This window comes from Scyliorhinus torazame, chromosome 3 (assembly GCF_047496885.1).
Source record: "Scyliorhinus torazame isolate Kashiwa2021f chromosome 3, sScyTor2.1, whole genome shotgun sequence".
NCBI classification, from domain to species: domain Eukaryota; kingdom Metazoa; phylum Chordata; class Chondrichthyes; order Carcharhiniformes; family Scyliorhinidae; genus Scyliorhinus; species Scyliorhinus torazame.
The window spans coordinates 192,449,860-192,471,721 of NC_092709.1; positions in this window are offsets into that span (position 1 = coordinate 192,449,860).

Genomic DNA, 21,862 nt, shown 5'->3' on the forward strand with positions numbered 1-21,862 from the left:
ACCTTCAACAAGAGGACTGAGTCAGAGATGAGGCAGACTGTTGTCAAGGCAACAGTTTAAAAGGCACACCTCCATTCATTGAGGTATTAGCCCAGTCCTGGAGATAGACCATAAGACATAGGAGTAGAATTAGGCCACTCGGCCCATCGAGTCTGCTCCGCCATTCAATCATGGCTGATATTATCTCATCCCCATTCTCCTGCCTTCTCCCCATAACCCCTGATCCCCTTATAAATAAAGATAAGGGAGATAAATAATAGATCCCCACTAATTCTCACCCCATAATCCTCCACACCCCCAGTCACTTAGCGTCCACGATAAACAGAACTCAAGGGCACTTTACTAACTTTTGGAAGTCTTCAGAAACTCATACATCTGTCAAAATAAACAAACATTGCTTGAATAGCCACTTAACAAACCATTAGCCTCTGGAAATCGTGTCTGAGCTGTACGCAGAACACTACTTTTCACTGTACCTCAGTACACGTGACAATAAACAAATCAAATCCAATCCAATCCATTGAAAAACTGCATCAATGTCAGTGAGTTGGATGAAGGAATGAATATATGATAGCTAAATTTGTGGCAACACCAAGTTAGATAGATCAAGAGGAGATCAAGAGTCTGCAAAGGGATAAAAACAGTTTAAATGAGTGCGGAAAAAATTAGAAATTTTAGTCTGTAAAATTATCTTCAATAAAAAGCAGTGTATGCTCAGGCAATTAATTTATTCAAGCTGAGGCTGATGGATTTTTTGATAGACAAGGGAGTCAACAGTTATGGGGGGAAGGCAGGAAGGCAGAGTGAAGACCTCAATTAGATAAACCAGGATCTTATCGAATGGTGGAGTAGGCTCAAAGGGCAGAATAGCCTATTCTACTCCTCAGTCTTATGTTTCTATGCTCCTAAACCCTGATGAGCAAAATTCATTATTTGGTTTGAAAGCAGCCAAATATTCATAATGACACTTCACTGAACAACTATATCAACAAACTCCCATGAGCAGAATCTGTTGGAGCCTTTGAACTGTCAAAAGTTCAGCCATCTGTCATAACTTTGAAACAGTCAAGCAGATGGTTGAACTGTATTTTAAGGAAAACAAAATCAAAGCAATGGAGATTTTTCACACGATCAGATCTCGATTTCAATGTTGCATAATGAAGAATAGCACTTTATTAAATGGATGAAAAACGAATGCACCTGAAGGATTTTCCACTTTCACAATGCTCCTTGACAGATTACCAGTTGTCAGAAGTGAAATTATAGTAATTAAATGATTTAATGGTCACTTTTTCAAAGCAAAACACAATGATCAATCATAGTAAAAACACATATAATGGACACGATTTAACGGAAATGTTTCTCAGTGTGGTAGCGAGCGGAAACTGCCACGAGCTTCCTGATGATCGATCCGGCAATGCCGTCACCACTATAAAGCGTTAATTGGTCCAGTTAACGAGGCTCTTCGGGCTTCTCACTGCAAATCATGGCCCCTCTGGCTGATTTGCCAGGATGGCACTTGCCAGCCCCTGGCAAACAAGGGAGAGCAGTACAAAAACCGCTTCCAATCATCCAACTCCACTCAGCTCGCAGCCATGTTGTTGAGATGACCAGCCCCATGATTCGGCGATGCCGACTTAGGCAGACTACTGGAAGCAATCAGTAGAGGCCAGACGGGATGCTCTGTTCCCCCAAGGTCACGGAGGGTCAGCCACTGGGCAGCCACTGTTGCCTGGGAGGAAGCGGCAGTCAGCTTGGGGAGGGCAACCACGAGGACTGGCACCCAGTGCCGCAAGAAAGTCAAGGACCTCCACTGGCCGCACGGGTGAGTTTGCACTGGATCCCCGACTCTGCCCGCATAGTCTCCTCCCCCAGATTCCCTACACCCCCATACTCCTCATTCCCCCATACTCCCCACTCCCCCACCATAAGCTCCACACCCCCATACGGTCCATCTCCCCAAGCCCCCTCCCCCAGCACCAAGCTGAGGACAGAGCAGTGACTACCATAGTAGTTGGTGTACGGCGCAGAGGTGAGGATCTACCAGCCCCCACCCAGATGACCTTTCAAACATGAGTTGTTAATGACTGACCCATTCCTCCCGCTAACCACATGACCATTCTCCCTCAGGACCTGCAGCCGATGGCGCCGGCTCATCCGGGGTGGCCACCCCCATGCCTCCCAAGAGAACACCTCGGAGGAGAGCTCTGAGGATGCCACCATAACAGTCGCGGTACAGCCGTAATTTCCACCCTCCACCAGTACAGAGACACAACCTCAGTGGACAAAGATAGTTGACAGGTGAGAACCACACAGTTGCTGATGCACATCAGGTGGAGGAAGGAACATCCAGATGAGACAGCAGTCGGACGTCTGCTGGATCCCAAGACCTAGCTAGGTCCCATTCCGATGTTGAGCTTCTGGAACAGGTTTACCCAGAGCTAATGCAGATGATAGAGTGCAGCCGTGAGATTCAGAGGGGGATGTCACCGACACCCCAGCAGGTCCATAGCCAATTGGAGGCTACGAGCACAGGAGATGGTGCTGACAATGCGTGGGACCGAGGCCAACATGCTTGGGTGGCGACCGCATTGGAAAGCCTGAGGCATACATCGGCAGCATAAGTGGAGCTGTCCAAGGTGTGGTTCAGTTGGTGATGACAATGGCTGAGCGCATCGACAGCATGTCTCAGTCACTGGGGGACATCACCCAATATCAGGTGGACCCTGATGAGGCACTGCGGAGCATGTCCCAGTCTCAGGTGGCATTTCCGAGGCACTGCCGAGCAAGTCCCGGTCACTGGGTGGCGTGTCCCAGTCACAGGTAGGCATTGCCAGTGCACTCCACAGCATGCCCAAAGTCCAAAGACGTGCAGGTTAGGTGGATTGGCCATGCTAAATTGCCCTTCGTGTCCAAAGGGGTTGGGTGGGATTGCTGGGTTACGAGTATGGGGCGGAGATGTGGGCTTAAGTGGGGTGCTGTTTCCAAGGGCCAGTGCAGACTCGATGGGCTGAATGGCCTCCTTCTGCACTGTAAATTCTATGTGTATGTCTATCTTCCAGCCACTGAGGAGCATCAAAACAATGCTGCAGACATTGGGGAGCCGCCAAGGCTGGCTGTGCCAGATGATGCAGGGGCAGCTAGGGCTCAAAACAACTGCCCCTCCATTCCTAGGTGAACCGAAGGACTATGAGCACTGGACGGGAGGAGGGGACACTGGGTGTATACCTGGAGCCATCCTACGGAATGGCGATGGCGGCCACCAGATCCCCAGAGTTCCACCTCCCTGACAGCGCCACGTCTCGCAGTCAGGACTCGGTACAATGCAGCACGGCAGGGCATGTGCCACTGGCAAGTGCACCAGAGCTCCAGAGGATGTCCACCAATGACATCAAAGGCCACGGGATGCGGTGAACAGCTGGCTGCTTCCACCTTTGAAATGCATCCTGGTTATACACCTAGTTGCAGCGTTAGAGCACAGAAGGCAAAGCACCTCGAGGATCACTGAGAAGGCACAGGCGAGTAGGGGGTTAGGGGTAAGGGGGTAAGGGGTAAGGTGGGGAAAGGGTGGGGGGAGCGTTTGGTAGGGCTGGAGTGAGTGGGGCGGCATCATTGGGAGAGTGGGGCAGTTGGGGACACTTACGTACATCATTAAACTCTGTTGACCTCGACCAATATGTCACCTCTTGCACTTTCTTCCGCAATGTGGGCTGAGCATTTAACAATGTAGCACCTGCTGAGTAGCAGCCAAGTGTAACTGTTCGGGAAAAGAAATGACGTATCACCAGGTTCAGTAAATAGTTAATATTTTCAAATACGATCAACATGGGTTTTTCTGTTGCAGGAAAGTATAAATTACTTTTTTTTTGCGTTTTGAAGCTGGGCTGCATTTGAAACTGACACAATTTCAAAAGATTTCTACTGAGAATGAGACCAGAAATTTGTCATCTGCAATGATTTTTACAGATTCCTTCAAGTTCTCTTTGTAACCAATTCCAATAAATTTCCCATTTCCTCCCAGCAGTCCAAAGTAGCACATGCCAACCCAAGCCAAGTTATGACACAGTTAGACCATGGGCGAAATTCTCCATTTCTGCAGCTAAGTGCCGGCTCGAACGGAGAATCTGTGGGAGGTTCATGTCAGGAAAATTGGCACGAGCCCATCACCGATTCTGGTACCGGTAAGGGGCTAGCACCAGCGCTGCGTGAAATGCCCATGGATCGTGCCGAAAATGGCCGGGACCTGGGCCGCGAATGCGCACGGCTGACGACCTGCACCGGTCATGCTGTACAACATAGCACCGGCAGTGTGTGTAACCTAACCCGCAAACCGTGACCCCACAGCCCACCCCTGGCCAGCCCCTGGCCACCCCCCACCAGTCCCCACAGCTCCAGCAGATGCACCCCGGCTAGCGGCACGGATCCCAATTGAGTGTGGCACCGCTGGGCACTGTCCGCAGCCGGCATGCCGGCTCAGACCACACGTGTCCTGCGGTATCGGGAACTCAACCCCTTGGGGGTGGAGCATCGGGGTGGGCCGTCTAGTGAGGCGCCAATGGCCTTGTAACTCTGCACAACGTGCATCACGATGATGCTGGCTTGGAGTGGGCAGAGAATTGCAAACCGGCGTCAAATCGGTGCCGGCCCTGATTCCGGCGTCGGAATCAATTCTCCGCCCGATCACCGATTACGATTTCGCCGTCGGGCAACGGAGAATCCTGCCCCATGTACCTGCTAGCCTCTGCCATTTATCTGTGCATATCAATCTGACAATAATGGAATTATGAAGATGCATGATGATCATATCAGCATGCATGAGCATAGCAATCCCCACAGGCTATCACAAGGATTGTATTGTATGTGATTTTGCTGACTTTATGCTGAATAAGGATTGTCAACGAAGGCCTTGTGGCGCACGGGGTAGCATCCCTATCTCTGAGCCAGAGGTTCTGGGTTCGATCCCACCCAGGACTTGTTGGCCAAGGAAGGTGCTTTCAGAACATGGCCATACAGGTTGAGTATCAATCTGCAAATCGCTCCCTCATGCCAGTGGCTGGAGGTAAGAGTGGACGAGGCTCCTGGTCAGCCATGCTTGATGTGGAGTGGCGCCCTTCAAGCTATAAACTCTGGTGACAGATGGGTGACCTATTCCAGGAATAACTAACTATAGAATAGCAAACGTTTACCTTGGTGCACCTCAAGATGCAGAGAGACAATTGGAAGGGGCTTGTTTAGCTCAGGGCTAAATCGCTGGCTTTGAAAGCAGACCAAGGCAGGCCAGCAGCACGGTTCAATTCCTGTACCAGCCTCCCCGAACAGGCGCTGGAATGTGGCGACTAGGGGCTTTTCACAGTAATTTCATTTGAAGCCTACTTGTGACAATAAGCGATTTTTTGAATATTCATTTGAATATTATTGGCAATGATTGAATATCCTGTTTTACTAACCCCTTTCTTTGTCACAAACTGGTATTTTCCGGTCGCACCCGCCCCGGGACCAGTAATTCCCACCCAAGTTCAATGGGCCTTTCAAATGTTTGTCAAATTGTCCATCAATCTTGTTGTTGGCGGGATTGAAAAATGTTTCCATGGATGCGATGTTACATTTGTTTGCAGTTTTGTGTGATAATAAGCGAGATTCTCTGACCCCCCGCTGGGTCGGAGAATCGCCGGGGGCTGGCGTGAATCCCGCTCCCGCCGGTTGCCGAAGTCTCCGGCACCGGAGATTCGGTGGGGGCGGGAATCGCGCCGCGCCGGTTGGCGGGCGCCCCCGCGCGATTCTCCGGCCCGGATGGTCCGAAGTCCCACCGCTAAAATGCCTGTCCCGCCGGCGTAAATTAAACCACCTACCTTACCGGCGGGACAAGGCGGTGCGGGCGGGCTCCGGGGTCCTGGGGGGGGCGCAGGGCGATCTGGCCCCGGGGGGGTGCCCCCACGGTCGCCTGGCCCGCGATCGGGGCCCACCGATCCGCGGGTGGGCCTGTGCCGTGGGGTCACTCTTTCCCTTCCGCCTCCGCCACGATCTCCACCATGGCGGAGGCAGAAGAGACTCCCTCCACTGCGCATGCATGGGAAGCTGTCAGCGGCCGCTGACGCTCCCACGCATGCGCCGCCCGGAGATGTCATTTCCGCGCCAGCTGGCGGGGCACTAAAGGCCTTTTCCGCCAGCTGGCGGGGCGGAAATTCATCTGGCGCGGGCCTAGCCCCTTAAGGTTGGGGCTCAGCCCCCAAAGATGCGGAGCATTCCGCACCTTTGGGACGGTGCGATGCCCGTCTGATTTGCGCCGATTTGGGCGCCAGTCGGTGGACATCGCGCCGTTTCCAGAGAATTTCGTCCAATATGTGTGGCATTCTTTGACGAAAGCAGTGGCTACTCTTTTACTAAGATCTGTAAACCTTTACAACAAAGGCAATATTTAAAAAATGAGATTGAATTTGAAATTCATTCTTCCATCATGGAGCTTCACATCTAGGAGCACACCATAGTGTTTAGATCAGCACATGCAAATATTCAACACTTCTACCGAATATATTCTTGTCGCTAATGTGGAGTAATATAATGTAATGCAACATTTGACATGAGCTTTAATCCTATCATGAATTATAATTGTAACTGATACTTTAAGATGTTCAATTACATTTTAATTTACTATTTTATAATTGCTCTGGATAAATTTATTAAAATCATAAACAAAGTTATTTAATTTACTTTTAATCAAAGAGAAATACATTCAACACTTCTGCCAAACACAAGACCATAAGACATCAAACAAGATCTGTCCCTAATGACCAATAAGAATATTTTCCATTGTTTCAGCATCATGCCTGCCTCTAAAAATGACCTCCCTAGTCTCAAAATAATTAATGTTAAACTGAAAAATCCTTACTCTGTATTATTTTTCATGTTGTACATTCATTTAGCAACATATTTCTTCCAATAATAACAATCTCCTAAGTGCACATATCTTTCCATGCTTCTTGCATATCAAAGCTCTGCAATTAAGTGCAAAAAGAGCTTTCAAAGCACACCTGAATCTCTAATAAGGGCTTTCTAATGGATCCATGCAGAATAATATAGCAATGATAGTCCCATTGATGCTTTTGTTACCACAGAAGCTCTTGTGAAAGAATTGATAATAAGTTTGTTCCGGTTAGTTATATAATGTGTATGCTCATTATGGCCAGAGTAGTCAGTTTCTCAGCAAGTTTTTATACGAGAAATTGCAAATTTATTTCTGAAAACGATTTAAGCTAAGTCCTATTCACATTATGGGCAGAAATTTGAGCCATGTTAGCCGTCAGCAAAAAAAGCAATGCGGACACAAAATCCGGCGATTCGGGAACAAGGATTCTCGCCAGCGAGATCACGTTGGCCAATTTTGCACGCCCCTCACAGATGGTGTAATAAATTTCACTAAATTTAAATATGATTATATGGCCGCCTTATTAAATATTCAGACGCTGCCAAAGTCACCACGTCATCAAGGTTCACAACAGCTATTTAAGAAGGTGAAGCAGTCAAAGAGATCCCGCAGGGGGTGCCAAGTATAGCCCTCAGGGGAAGAGGAACATGCCCAGGCACTGTCCCCTGGCAATGGCAACCTGTGCCAGAGGGCAGTGCCAGGGATGGGCCCTCTGGGGAGCCCAATTGGGAGGAGGAGGGGGGGTGGGGTGTGTTCCCGTTATGTGTGCTGGGGGGAGGGAGAACGCCAATACCTTTGATGGAGGGGGGGTGGGAACTTGGTAGTGATATGGGAGCAAGCAGTGAGGGAGAGAACCCAACATGGGGAGGGGCAACCTTGCATTGAGAGGGGGGAACAGGCATTCTTGGAGGGGGGGAGGGCTGGCATTGCAGCAGGGAGGACCTTTCATTGGAAGTGGGGGGACTCTACCAAGCCCCACCCTGTCAGACTGATGACAAGAACCACGCCCCATATTATTTTTTGTCAGAGTGGCTCAAGATATGGGGCTTGATTCTCCGAATCCCCAGCTGTGTGCTCCTCCGCGGTGAACCATTCGCTGGCGGTGGGATTCTATTATCCTGCTGCTCGTCGATGGGATTTCCCATGGAGCCACCACATGCCACTAGGAAACCCGCAGGAAAAGAGAATCCCAAAGGCCGGAGAATTCCGGCCATGGTCTGGAAACTCAGCTGTGCATATGGAGAGATACAGGCGGGTTTTCAACCAGAGCCTGTCACTCTGACAAATTATGGGAAAATACCACCATATGTCTTGCAGTACCACCCATTTTAAACTGCTTGGATGTAATGCTGTGACATTAACAATTTAGCAACTCAGATTCTTTATTTTATCTGGCGCTGCATGGGGCTCTACATTCTTCACTCAGTGAAATCCTCCCATTTCATGAGTGCCGCTTGTCAAAGTGTTGGGTGCTGCTGGGCAGATTTATGCCATGTGAATTTGCTAATTCGACTACACTTACCTGCATTGGGGAATGAATTATAATATAGTTGGAAAGGAGGTTGAGGAGGTGGGATAGAATAGAAGATCGGGAATAGACGGGAGCTAAGGAAAGATTGACAAAGATGCTATGGACAAGCCCCTTTTATTTTTTTTGGTTTCCTTGGTTTGTGCCAACAATACCCAAGTAATTCAGCATTATGTAGACAAAATAGTCCCTTCGATGGGTGCCCCCCCCCCCATCTACCACTTTAAATGTTGAGTCCTTCCATCTTCGTTGCAATGTAGCCAATGTGCACCATTTGCAGGATGCACTCCCGCAATTTGTAAAACTTCTTCAGCAGCAGCTACCAATTAGAAGATTGGGGCAACGGGCGCATGGGAATACCATCGCCTTCAAATTCTCATCCAAGTCACTCATCATCCTGACTTGGAAATATATCACTACTCCTTCATCAGGGTTGGTTCAACATCCTTGAACCCCAGACTTACTTAAACTGTGGATGTGCCTGAACCACATAAACTGTAGAGATTCAAGAGGGCATCTCAGCAATTAGGAATCGTCAATAAATGCTGATCTCACAGCAATGTTCATTTCTCATGATAGAATTAAACAGAACATTTCAGACAGAACAAAGCAAAATGATAATTGACTTCAGTGTCATTGCTGGCCTTGGCTGCTTCTTCTTATCATCAGGACTCATAAAAATTGAAATAGAACAAAATTGGCTGAGGGCTGGATTCTCTGTTTCTGTGGCTAATTGGCGGCACCAACGGAGAATCCGTGGCGCTCCAAGAGGGGAAAATCGGCACGGATCCCTCACCGATTCTGGTACAGGTGAGGAGCTAGCACCAGCGGATAGCGGCCAGAGAATCGCCAGCTCCTGGGACGTAGGGCTGACAAGCTGCAGCCGTGCACGCCTACACGCTCGCCAATCGCACCGGGAAACATGGCGCCAGCCATGCTGTACCGCGTATCCGCCCACCCCAACCCCCACCACTAGCAGAAGCCTTCCAGTCAGCGGCACAGGTCCCGGCCAAGTGTGGCGATCGCTGGGACCGCTGGGAGCATCGCCGGTGGGCCGGCTGATAACTCGTCAACGGCATTGCAACTGCGCATGGCACTCATCCTGTGACGCCAATTTGGAGGGGGCAGAGCATCGCTAACCGGCATCAAACCGCCGCTTGCCTCGATTCCGGTGTCAGAAGCCATCTCCGCCTGATCCCCAATCCCGATTTCAGCCTCGGGACACAGAGAATCCCGCCCTTAAGGTTTGAATGGGTAGATACAAAATGTCATTATTAATCAACATTCTCAACTCACCAAAGAGTAGGGTGTCACGGTGGTGCAGTGGTTAGCACTGCTGCCTCAGGGCGCTGAGGACCTGGGTTCAATCCTGGTTCCGGGTCACTGTCCGTGTGGAGTTTGGACATTCTCCCCATGTCTGCGTGGGCCTCACCCTCATAACCCAAGGATGTGGGGCGTAGGTGGATTGGCCACGCTAAATTGTCCCTTTATTGGGAAAAAAATAATAATTGGATATGTTAAATTTTTTTTTAAATCACCATTGAGTTTCCATTGAAACAAATTTAGCAAATCATTTCCTGGATGATGCGATATGCAAAACATTTAAATAATTTAAATAGGACAAATAACACCTTTTCAACTATAAGGATAGGAAAATAGGCATTCTGCAGCAACAATGAATAATATTTCTTCTAGAGCTATATTTTCCCATCACAGAGCAAGCAATGGTTCCCTTTAAAATTTGACACTAATTGTAGTGTTTTGTGTGAGTAGATCAACATACCCGTACAAATTGAATAATGCACGTGAAAGAGGTATAACTGATGCATGGATGTCCCAGCGATCTTTATGACAGATTGAAAATATCCTGAAAGAAACAGAATACGAAACACTGGGAGCAAAAAAAAATATCCAGTACAGGTATTTATTTTCCCAAATCAATCCAAAAAATATTTTCAAGCAGTTGGCAGTAGCTACATTAACCGTGTAACCTGAGGAACTCATCGGCATGAGGGAAGACGTTTCTTGGGAGAAATTAGTCCCTGTTACATCAGATTTCTGATCCCAAAACATTTGGGAAGAGCCAATTTCCAGACATTGCTTCCTTTGTGCCAGGCCACCCCTCAATCCACAAACCCCCTCCCCCAACCTTCATATCAGGCAGCCTGTGACCTCTGAATGCCAATGCTGATTGGGAGTCTGTTACTGGATTAGTGACTTCAGTTTCCCAGTGTTCTGCAGACAAGGCCTGTTGTACAACTTCCAATTGCCTTCACACCACCTACTTTGTGTCAGTTTCAGAGTGGCACAGATTTCTGGGCCATGCCAATAACATTTGACTTGACTGAATGAACTTCTTTGGTTTAATGATGGTAAGTGGCGATGATTGGTGCTGGAATAAATGACCCGATTAAAGAGTATTCAAACCGAGTTATACTCACATTTATAGAATGATGTCACAATAACTTTTTATCACCCTCCTTCTCTTCCACTGAGGAGAAATTATGCTTAATTTCCCTGTAAAGTGTCAAACTCAGATTCATAAAAAGAAATAAAAAGACCTTAACGCAGTTACACACTTTTGTAGCCTGGAAACCATAAATTAATTATTCCCTCAGCACATTCCATGAAATCTGAACAAATCTCTCAACAGTAACAAAACAGGGGCATGACAAAAAGCTGGTCCAATTTATTGATGGATTGAAGTTAGCAGTCCTGACATCAGCAATTTGGCACAAAAAAGCAACCGTTATAGTTCTGAGCCTAAATTACAAGGTTGGCATGGAGAAAAATTGCTCAGTCTTCAGATGCTTTCTGAGTTTGAGTTGAATATTCAAGTTAATAAGCCTGCTGCAATTATCAGAAAAAATAGTTTCTAAATTTAAATAGCATTCACTGCCTGCTCCTCTGACTTCTTCTGCTATGCTTCCTTTTTCAGCAAATTACAATCTGTTTAATGAGCATCTCCTACAGTGATATTTTCTCATACTGTTTAAGCAAACACCATTTAACTGCTCTGCAGGTTGCTCAACTTCCAAGTTAAACCTGATTACAATACGTTCTGCTTAACATCAAATTTATCCAGGTGTAAAATGTGCTACTTGGCACAACAGTAAATCATTGCTTGTGACAACCCTAATGTATTTTCAGCTTCAACGCCAGGGTAAATTGGCAGCTAGTAATTTTCCGTTTCCACATGACAGTAGTAATGCCAGCGAACTACTCCTATACAAGAGGGCAACCACGCAAGTCGCTGCTAGCCCATTCCAGGCCGGAGACTTAGCGACGTTTGGGGCGGCGTGATGCAGGTGGGATTTGCGCCGTTTTTGGCGCCAGTCGGCGGACATCGCGCCGATAACGGAGAATTTTGCCCATGATTCTGGACAGGAAGCATGACTTCAGGTTCTTGGGCGAGATTCTCCGACCCCCCGCCGGGTCAGAGAATCGCCGGGGGGCTGGCGTGAATCCTGCCCCCGCCGGTTGCCGAATTCACCGGCACCGGATATTCGGGGGGGGCGGGAATCGCGCCCTGCCGGTTGGCGGGCCCCCCCCCCCGCGATTCTCCGGCCCGGATGGGCCGAAGTCCCGCTGCTAGGATGCCTGTCCCGCCGGCGTAGATTAAACCACCTACCTTACCAGTGGGACAAGGGAGCACGGGCGGGCTCCGGGGTCCTGGGGGGGGGGGGGCGGGGTGATCTGGCCCCGGGGGGTCCCCCACGGTGGCCTGGCCCGCGATCGGGGCCCACCGATCCGCGGGCGGGCCTGTGCCGTGGGGGCACTCTTTTCCTTCCGCCTTCGCCACGGTCTCCACCATGGCGGAGGCGGAAGAGTCTCTCTCCACAGCGCATGCGCGGGGATGCCGTGAGCGGCCGCTAGCGCTCCCGCGCATGCGCCGCCTGGAGATGTAATTTCCACGCCAGCTGGCGGGGCACCAAAGGCCTTTTCCGCCAGCTGGCGGGGCGGAAATTAGTCCGGCGCGGGCCTAGCCCTTAAGATTGGGGCTCGGCCCCCCAAGATGCGGAGCACTCCGCACCTTTGGGGCGGCGCGATGCCCGACTGATTTGCTCCGTTTAGGGCGCCGGTCGGCCGGCATCGCACCGATACCGGAGAATTTCGCCCCAGTTTCTGTTCTGTGGCAGCAACTGATGGATAAGTGGCAAAATTCCTTTCAATTGATAATATTTATCCCTTAATAAACACCAGCTAAAACAGATTATCTCATTGTTATCACATGCAGAAACCTTTTGGGCATAAATTTGGTGCTGTGATTTCTACAATATAACAGTCACTACATTTGAAAAGTCTTCATTAGCTGTAAAGCGCTTTGTGATTCCTGAAGTCAGGAAAAGTGCTATATAAATGCAAATCTTTCTTTCTTTGAATTTGTGCAGCACTGAGGATGTTCTCATTGTTTTCTTCAGACAAGTAGAGATAAACATGCTCATGAAATAAACCAAACATGGTATATGGTTATCATTTGTTAAAGGAGTGACATCTCGAGCTCGATGTGGGATTGATGGGGCATTAGGACATTTTTAACTCCATCACAGAAATCAGCTGAATGAACGTACCAAGGAGAAGGCCTTTCAGAGCCTTGAGCCTGCTCAATGATCGAACTAATTGTCGCCTCAACTCTACTTTCCTGCTTATCCCCTATAACCATTGAGTTCCTTGTCAGTCAAGATTCGATCTAACACAGCCCTATAATTATTCAATGACCCTGCCTTCACTGATTTCTGGGGAAGCAAATTCCACAGATGGCCATCTGAGAAAAAACCTTTCTCCTCATCGCCATCTTAAATGGGAATCCCCTTAATATTAAACTGTGTCCACTAGTTTCAGTCGCTCCCATAAGGGGAATGTACTTGAGGCATCCAACCTGGAAGTTGTAACCATCTGGGATGGCCACTTACAACCAGGAACAGAGAAGGTCGCAAAGCATAGCGGGAAAAATGGACAATGCGAGATTCAGGCAGGCTCAGAGCCTGAATGTATATTTGTGAGTGAGGAATCCAGACGGTATCGAAACCCCAACCGATTTGATGGCCCATCTCCGCCAGACAAAGGACTGATACTTGAGCGACCGATACAGTCCCAGACATTTTGGCGCCACTCCCTGTACTCGGGAAGCGTAAACAACAGGGTCAATGACTGCTTGAGACACGCCCAGCCATCAAGGCACCCACCCCTTTATTGGTTCGAATCGAATGCAATGATCAGGAATCACCCAATTAGTGGGGTCCAAACTGAAGGACTACCCAAAAGAGCGCAAAAACCCCCAAGAATAAAAAGCGAGTCCACCAAGTGTTCAGCCTCTCTTGGACCTGGCGCTCCAGCAACGTCTACTTCCAAGTGCAGCACCACCTAAAGCAAGTTCAAGTTCAACGCCCGCTACCAGACAGATGAGCCCAGCTGAGCAGCAGTTACTTCTACAGACCCGATAGATCCAGAATCGAACAACGGCCACTGTTCCTCTGGCCTAAGCCGGGTGCCTGAAGTTAAGTACAGGTTATCATAGTCGATAGGTGTAGTTTAACTAGTAGTGTCTATGTTGCATGATTAATTGTGTGTGTAAATAAAGTACCCTTGACCTTGAACTAACTAACTGGTGTTTGGCTCTTTGATCGATACCCAGTTGAAACTTGTGGTGGTTTCATTTGATACCTGGCGACTCTGAGCAATATAGTATAGATACCTAAAGAAAGGAGGGAAACCTCACTGACTGCCATATTTAAAGTAGGTAAAAAAGGCAACAGTTATTGGCGACATCTGACGGGACTCGACCCAGAAGTAACTGTGTCACTCCGAGAGAACCCACAAAACGATTGAATTAGAAATCCAAATTGGCAAAGTAAAAGAAACCACAAGCGAAACCAATATCGATCAAACCTCCAAGATTCGGAAGTGTGTAATTTGCACGCGTACTAACAAAGGGATATAAGGTAACCTCGATAGATTTTGTTGCGTGAAACTTTCGGGAGTTGCGTAAACTGGAAAATAGCTTGAGCAGTACCCGTGTTTGCACCACTGCTTTATTCCCCCTTGTCCCAAATTTCCGGTAAGAGTCAGAAGTATTTGTAGGGATGACCATGTAGGCAATGGAACGCCTTATGCATCCACAAGAGCCCGAGGTCGCAGCGACCAATAGATCAGAACAGTGTCCCGTATGGGAAGAAGAGATCTGGAAGTACCTAAACGGGAAAGGATGGCCCTATGGTCAGAATTTTGCGCGAATGAGGAAACAGGTCCTGGCAGCATAGGACAGACTTGGTGGGACAGCCTGACCGAGATCCACAAAAAGAATTTGAGTAAGGTTTGTAAGCCGATGGCAATCGTGTCCTGCTTGAACAATTGCGAGGCACAGAGGAGGTCGTGAAGACGCTCTGTAGACAGCTTGAGGAGAAAGAAAGAAGTAGAGAGGGAAACATTAGCGAATATGAGAAGGTAAACGAGCAACTCCGAGAGCAACTAGCGGCGAAGGACAAGGAGATGGATGTCAAGAGGGCACACCAATCTTGTCTTGCCCACCTCAGCAGATTTCAGATTCAATACGATAAGGCCTACCAGGACACGCAATGTGCGGTGTTGGTAAGAGAGGAAACAGAGAACCAAGTAGAACAGTTGAGGAAACAATGTGAGGATTTGAAGGCAGCCCTCCGAGTACTCCACAGTTCCACCACGGAACAGAGGCAGAGTTCAGTGGCTCACGCCAAGTGCAGGCAGCAAATTGCAAGATTACAATCACTGCTATCCATTCAGAATGGGTTCAGAGATAACTTTGGCCCACAGTTAGATCAGGAACTTAGTGAAACGACCCAATGGTACGTGAACGAGATAGAAAATCAGAATAGAGCCCCCCAGGCCCCGAAAAGGAAAGCACACGCACCACCGACTGCGCAGGCAGCACCCAACCCAATGGATCCCATCACCTCGCAGCGTAGAGTCACAACAGAAGACCAACCCGATTTTGTGTACACTACCACATTAGCCATCACCCAGTTAAGAGATGTCTGCGATAAAATTGAGACCTTTCACCCCACGTCAGACCCACACCACTTTTTCAACGAGTTAGGCAACAGACCCTCATGTACGGTGTGGACGAGCAGGTAGAAATAAAGCTCATAGTGATGAGCCTTGACCCGTTGGTTAGTTCAGCCCGTCCCAACCCACAAAATATAGGAGGAGGTAACCTCCAAGACACAAAAGCAGCCATTTTAGATGCCAAAGTGTGCAACCTGTGGTCACCACCTCTATCGCGTATGGGGAGTGGGGATCTGGGGCTTGCAAAGCGGGGGCTGTGCTCAGGGCGCGTTTCAATGCATCCACGGCATCCATGTGCTATGGAAGCCATTTCCATGGTGCCTGTTTCTTTAGTAGCTCGGAAAGTGGGGCTGTTTTTGTGGCGAATCCGTCTATGTGGTTCCGACAATATCCAACCAGTCCTAAAAATGACCGGAGTGCTGTAACGTTTTGGGGTAAGGGCAAATTTACAATGGAAGCAATGCGTTTGAGTTCTATTTCACGCTTCCCATGCGTGATGACTGTACCTAAATATGTGACCTTTTCTTGAAGGATTTGGGCTTTCTTGGGGTTAACGTTGCATCAAATCATTGTAAGGAGTTCTAATAATGCAGAAAGAAGCGAGATGTGCTCTTCCTTGGTGTCAGCCTGTAGGAGCAAGTCGTCCACATACTGAACAAGTCATTCAGGGCGGGCAAATTTAGATAATCCGTTTGCCAATTGTCTGTGAAAAATGGAGGGGTGTTGTGGAAGCCTTGTGGAAGGCACGTCCACGTGTACTGCTGTCCCTGGAAGGTAAATGCAAATTTATACTGGCATGCTTTGTCCAGTGGTATGGACCAAAAGCCATTACTGATGTCTAATACCAAAACAAATTTTGACTGGAGTCCCTGTCTCAACATGGTCTCGGGACTTGTGGCAACCATGGGGGCTGCTAGGGGAGTTACTTTGTTCCATTCTCTGTAGTCGATGGTCAGTCGCCGTGATCCATCGGGTTTTCTTACTGGCCAAATCGGGGCATTATTCATCGATGTGACGGGTCGAATCACGCCTTGATTTAATAAACTTTGAATTAACTTGGCTATCTCTCCCTCGGCTTGCTGGGGGAAGCCGTACTGTTTCTGGGCTTGGGATCGGGACCTGTAATGTTTACTACACCTGGGATTTTGCTGCAGTTGTGCTTGTGCTGGGCAAATGCTGTCTTATGCCTTTTCAAGACCTCTTGAACCGCTTTGTCTGTGGTAATGGTTTGTGGATCAAACCAGTACTCTCCTACTGAGCTGATTCTATGGGCATAATCTCTTACGGTGAGCGTGGCTGGGGCTCGCGCTGCTCTAGCCATTTTCCATATACATTGGTTGACTGGGTTGAATGAAAGGTTGTGTGCACTCATGAAATCGATGCCCAGGACGTATTCTGCTGCCTGGGGCAAGTCTACTAAAACAACCGAATGTTTTGTCCTAATATTACCGAGCTGTACGTCCACAGGGGCTGTGATGTGTCCCTGCTGGAGGTGACCTGTAAAGCCACTAAGGGTAATGGTATCCGTAGTGGGCCATATCTCTTTCTGGAACATGATGGAGGAGTTTAACGTGGTTCGGGACCCTCCTGTGTCCCAAAGGAATTCTACTGGGTGTCCCCACACTGTGCCTGCAACTACCGGTCTTCTGGACTTATCCCAAAGGGTATCGCAGACCCAAGTTGTGGAGCCCGAACACCGTCAATCGGTGCGACCCGTGGCCGAATTATCTGGTCGGGCGCTCACGCTGTGAATGTGTCGGGTATTGTTTCTGTGGGGGGCATTTGGGTGCTGATTCCTTTGCTGCTTTGGGGGAGGGGGCTTGACATTCTCGGGCGTAATATCCTTTCTGTCCGCAATTATAGCATTCCTGTGTCTTGGGGTGTTGTGCTGTACCTCTGCCTTCATTTACCCATGCGGGGTCATGGTGTGCCCCTACTGGATTCATTACGGGCAGCACGGTAGTATTGTGGATAGCACAATTGCTTCACAGCTCCAGGGTCCCAGGTTCGATTCCAGCTTGGGTCACTGTTGCTTCACAGCTCCAGGGTCCCAGGTTCGATTCCGGCTTGGGTCACTGTCTGTGCGGAGTCTGCACATCCTCCCCGTGTCTGCGTGGGTTTCCTCCGGGTGCTCCGGTTTCCTCCCACAGTCCAAAGATGTGCAGGTTAGGTGGATTGGCCATGATATATTGCCCTTAGTGTCCAAAATTGCCCTTAGTGTTGGGTTGGGTGGGGTTATTGGGTTATGGGGATAGGGTGGAGGTGTTGACCTTGGGTAGGGTGCTCTTTCCGAGCCAGTGCAGACTCGATGGGCCGAATGGCCTCCTTCTGCACTGTAAATTCTATGATAAATTCTATGATTGTGGCATCTACTCTCTCATGCTCTCCCTTTTTCTGAACGGACTGTTCCCAAGCTCTGGACAATCGTTTCAGAACCCACACTTCATTGTGTGCTGGGTCTGAGGAGTCAGAACTGGTGCATGCCTTCTGTCCTGCCGCTGTGGCATGGGACACTAACGTGCGGGTCCATTTGGCCGTATTGTCTGCTGATAAATGGGTGCGGGCTAACTCACCAAATACCGCAGTGAAATGGATCCAAAGGTGTCCAGCAAACGTTGTTGGATGCTCTCCCTTTTTCTGTCTGCAGCGGTTGAGTCCGTCTATTGGGTCTCCTCTGTTATATCCTATGGCGTCACAAATGTCCGTTTTCATTTCATGGAGGCTACCTCCTCCTACTTTTTGTGGGCCAGGAAGGGCTGAACTAACTGAGGGGTCCAAGCTCATAACTATGAGCTTGACCTGCTCCGGCTCGTCTAAACCATACATGAGGGTTTGTTATTTTACTAACTCGAAAAAGTGATGTGGGGCCGATGTGGGGCGGAAAGTCTTTTCGTGGGCATCTCGTAACTGGGTGGTCGATAATGGGGTGGTGTACACAAAATTGGGTTGGCCTTTCGTGGTAACCCTGCGCTGCGTGGTAATGGGGTTCATTGGGTTGGGTGCTGCCTGTGCAGTCGGTGGTGCGGGTGCTTTTCTTTTCGAGGCCTGGGGGGCTCTATTTTGAATCTCGGTCTCGTTTGCGTACCGTTGGGCCGTTTCACTGAGTTCCTGCAAATCGGGGCCGTCTTCCTGGTCCAGCTGTGGGCCAAAGGTGTCTCTAAACCCATTTTGAACTGATAGCAGGGATTGCAACCTTGCAATTTGCTGCCTGCATTTGGCATGGTCCACCGAACTCTGTCTCTGTTCCGTGGTGGAACTGTGGAGTGCTCGGAGCGCTGCCTTTAGGTCGTCGCACTGTTTCTTTAGCTGCTGTACCTGATTCTCTGTCTCTTCTCTTACCAGTACAGCACACTGTGTGTCCTGGTAGGCCTTATCATATTGGATTTGGAAGCTGCTAAGTTGGGCGAGATAGGATTGATGTGCCCTCTTGACATCATCCATTTCCTTGTCCTTCGCTGCTAACTGCTCCCGGAGCTGTACATTTAATTTCTCACTTTCACTTAAATCTCCCTCTCTACTTTTCTCCTTCTCCTCTAGCTGTTTGCGGAACGTCCTCATGACCTCCTCTGTGCCTCGCAATTGTGCCAGACAGGACACAATTGCCATCGGCTTACGAACCTTAGTCACACTCTTCTTATGGGTCTCGGTCAGGCTGTCCCACCAAGTCAGTCCTATGCTGCCAGGACCTGTTTCTTCATTCGCACAAAACTCAGACCATAGGGGCCGTCCTTTCCCCTTTAGGTATCTCCTAATCTCTTCTTCCCATAGGGGACACTGTTCTGATTGGTCGCTGCGACCTCGGGTTCTTGTGGATGCATAAGACGTTCCATTGCCTTCATGGTCATCCCTCCAAATACTTCTGACTCTTACCGGAAATTTGGGACAAGGGGGAATAAAGCAGACGTGCAAACACGGGTATGGCTCAAGCTATTTTCCAGTTTACGCAACTCACGAAAGTACGCAACAAAATCTATCGAGGTTACCTTATATCCCTTTGTTAGTACGCATGCAAATTACACACTTCTGAATTCTGGAGGTTTGATCGATACTGGTCTTACGCTTGAGGTTTCTTTTACTTTGCCAATTTGGATTTCCAATTCAAACGCTTTGTGGGTTCTCTCGGAGTGACACAGTCACTTCTGGGTCGAGTCGTCAGATGTCGCCAATAACTGTTGCCGATTCTTTTTCTACTTGGTCTTTTCTATGGCTCTGTTCCAATTAGGGCAATCAGTGAATTTGCCATTCTTTCTATGTTATCTATGTCCGAATGCTTAGAATCACCAGGTATCGAATGATACCACCACAAGTTTCAACCGGCTATCGATCAAAGAGCCAAACACCCAGTTAGTTAGTTCAATGTCAAGGGTAGTTTATTTACACACAATTATCATGCAACATAAACACTACTAGTTAACTACACTTATCGACTAAGACAACCTGTATTAAACTTCGGGCACCCGGCTTAGGTCAGAAAACAGTGGCCGCTGTTCAATTCTGGATCTCTCGGGTTCAAAGGAGTAACTGCTGCTCAGCTGGGCTCATCCATCTGGTAGCGAGCGTTGAACTTGGACTCGCTTCTGGTGTTGCTACGATTGGCGATGGCCGTGACCGGGGTACCAAGGCCAAAAGAGAGCGAACATATGGCGAACTCTTCTTCTTAATCTCAGGGTTTTTTTGCGCTCTTTTGGGCGGTCCTTCGATTTGGGCCTTACTAATTGGGTGATCCCTGATCACTCTGTTCAATTCCTTAGCCAATAAGTGGGCGGGAATCTGGATGGCTGGGCGTGTTCCAAGCGGTCACTGACCCCGTTGTTTGCATTTCCCTTGAACAGGGAGTGGCACCGAAATGTCTGGGACTGTCCCAGTTGCTTGCGTACCAGTCCTTTGTTTTGGGGAAGATGGGCCATCAAATGCTAATCGGCCTGATTAACATGCTAATGGGACGGAGTTTCGATACCATTTGGACTTTTGCTGACAAATATGCATTTCAGGCTCTGAGCCTGCCTGATTCTTGGCTTGTCCATTTTACCCGCCAGGCTTTGCGAGTTCCTCTGCACCTAGTTGGAAGTGGCCATCCCAGATGGCCACAGCCTCTGGATGCACTTTACCGCTGTATTCGGTGTGTTAGCCCGTGCCCAGTTATCGGTAGACAATACGGCCAAATGGACCCGTATTCTAGTATCCCATGCCACAGAGGCAGGACAGAAGGCATGGGCCAACTACGACCCCTCAGACCCGGCACACAATGAAGTTTGGGTACTGAAACGATTATCTAGATCTTGGGAACAGTCCCTACAGAAAAAGACAGACCAAGAAAGAGTAGACGTCACAATGAATCCAGTAAAGGCACACCAAGACCCTGCATGGGTAAATGAAGGCAGAAGTAACGTACAGCACCCTAAAGCGCAGGAATGTTACAATTGTGGACAGAAAAGACATTACGCACGAGAATGTCAAGTCCCCCCAAAACAGCAACGGAATCAGCACGCAAATGCCCTCCCTAGAAACAATGCCAGACCCATCGACAGTGTTAGCGCTCGAGCAGATAATTTGGCCATAAACGGCACCGATTGATGGTGTTCGGGCTCCCCAACTTGGGTCTGCGATACCCTTTGGGATAAGTCCGGAAGACCGGTAGTTGCAGGCACAGTCTGGGGACACCCAGTAGAGTTCCTTTGGGATACAGGAGGGTCCCGAACCACGTTAAACTACTCCACGATGTACCAGCGAGGTATATGGCCCACTACAGACACCATTACCCTTAGTGGCTTTACAGGTCACCTCCAGCAGGGTCACATTACAGCCCCTGTGGATGTCCAGATCGGCAACATTAAAACGAAACACTCAGTCGTTTTGGTAGATTTACCCCAGACAGCAGAACACATCTTGGGGATAGATTTTATGAGTGCACACAACCTTTCTTTCGACCCCCTAAATAGAAGTGTGTGGAAAATGGCTAGAGTAGCATGAGCCTCCGCCACGCTCACAGTAGGAGACTACGCACACAGGATTAGCTCAGTAGGAGAGTACTGGTTTGATCCACAAACCATTACCACAGATAAAACGGTTAGAGAAGTTTTGAAAAGACATAAAGCATCGTTTGCACAAGCACGATTGCGGTAAGATCCCAGGAGTGGTTAACATTACAGGTCCCGATCCTAAGCCCCAGAAACAATACGGCTTCCCCCAGCAAGCCGAGGGAGAGATAGCCAAAGTAATCCAGAGTTTATTGAACCAAGGAGTGATTCGACCTGTAGCATCAACGAACAATGCCCCGATTTTGGCCCTTAAGGTAACCAGATGGTTCATGGCGACTGACCATCAATTATAGGGAATTAAACAAAGTGACTACGTTAGCAGCCCCCACCATT